General features: G+C 45.3%; 1 non-coding gene across 1 annotated transcript; it reads left to right on the top strand.

Moving 5' to 3' along the window:
• Nucleotides 1-868: 868 nt before the first annotated feature.
• LOC141722566 (small nucleolar RNA R71) lies at nt 869-975 on the top strand. Its single transcript, XR_012575581.1, has one exon. It is a non-coding gene; the product is annotated as a small nucleolar RNA R71 (small nucleolar RNA).
• The last annotated feature ends 406 nt before the right edge of the window (nt 976-1,381 follow it).

Below are 1,381 nucleotides of genomic sequence, written 5' to 3'. Positions count from 1 at the left end.
AGTCTTCCTTGGTTCCGCCGCTTTCTCCTTTTGCTTAGATTCTTCACCTCTAATTTCAGCTTCTAATTCTTTTGCCTTTTCAGCATCAGCTACTTTTCCAGACCTTAAGGTAATAGCCTTGACTTGCTCTTTAGCTTCCTTCCTGCCTGGTACTTCCGTGTCACTGGGAAGAGTGCCAGGTTGACGATTGAGCACTGCATTGGCTAATTGACCGATTTGATTTTCCAAGGTCTTGATAGAAACCGCCTGACTCTTGCACAACAGGTTAAGTTCCTCAAAATCAGCACTAGTAGGTGTAGCTACACTTCCCTGTTGAGGATATGATTGCCTTGTAGCATACTGCTGTGGTTGCTGGAATCCAGGTGGGTTAAACTGTTTACTCACTCCTTGCTGATATGGTGGCTGAATAGCATTCTGATTATTCCCCCAGCTGAAATTTGGATGATTTCTGTTGTTAGGATGATAGGTCACTGGCACAGGCTGCTGTTGTCGCTGATAATTATTCACATACTGAACAGATTCGTTTACAAGAGAATACTGATCCGTAGCATGAGAACCTGCACAAAGCTCACAAACCATAGCTATTTGATTAACTCCATACGTAGCCAAAGAATCAACCTTCATTGATAGCGCTTGGAGCTGGGCTGCAATAGCGGTGGCTGCATCAACTTCCAGAATACTTGCTACCTTGCCTGACGTCATCCTCTGAGTTGGGTTTTGATGCTCATTTGCAGCCATCGTCTCGATAAGATTATACGCCTCAGTATAGCTTTTAGCCCATAAGGCGCCTCCAGCTGCTGCATCGAGCATGGGCCGAGATTGAGCCCCCAAACCATTATAGAAACCAGTTATCACCATCCAATCCGGCATTCCATGATGTGGACATTTTCTCAACATTTCCTTGTAGCGTTCCCAAGCCTCGCACATAGACTCCGTAGGTTGCTGCGCAAACTGAGTAAGAGCACTCCTCATAGCAGCAGTCTTTGCCATCGGATAAAACTTCACCAGAAACTTTTGCGCAAGATCTTGCCACGTAGTGATGGACCCAGCTGGTTCAGAATGTAACCAGTCTTTAGCCTTGTCCCTTAGTGAGAATGGGAAAAGCCTCAACTTGATAGCCTCATCAGTCACGCCATTATACTTAAAAGTGCTGCAGATCTCGACAAAATTCCTTATGTGCATGTTGGGGTCTTCAGTTGCCGCTCCTCCAAAAGAAACAGAATTCTGCACCATCTGAATAGTGCCCGGCTTGATTTCAAAGGTGTTAGCTTGAATAGCCGGATGAAGGATGCTTGACTGAATGTCATCAATTTTAGGCCGAGAAAAATCCATGAGAGCTGGGTCAGCTTGAACAATACGATCTCCCATGTTTACTGGTTCT

This window comes from Apium graveolens, chromosome 4, assembly GCF_009905375.1.
Source record: "Apium graveolens cultivar Ventura chromosome 4, ASM990537v1, whole genome shotgun sequence".
NCBI lineage: Eukaryota > Viridiplantae > Streptophyta > Magnoliopsida > Apiales > Apiaceae > Apium > Apium graveolens.
Note: the sequence above shows the minus strand (reverse complement) of the source record. Positions and strands in the feature narration are given on the sequence as shown.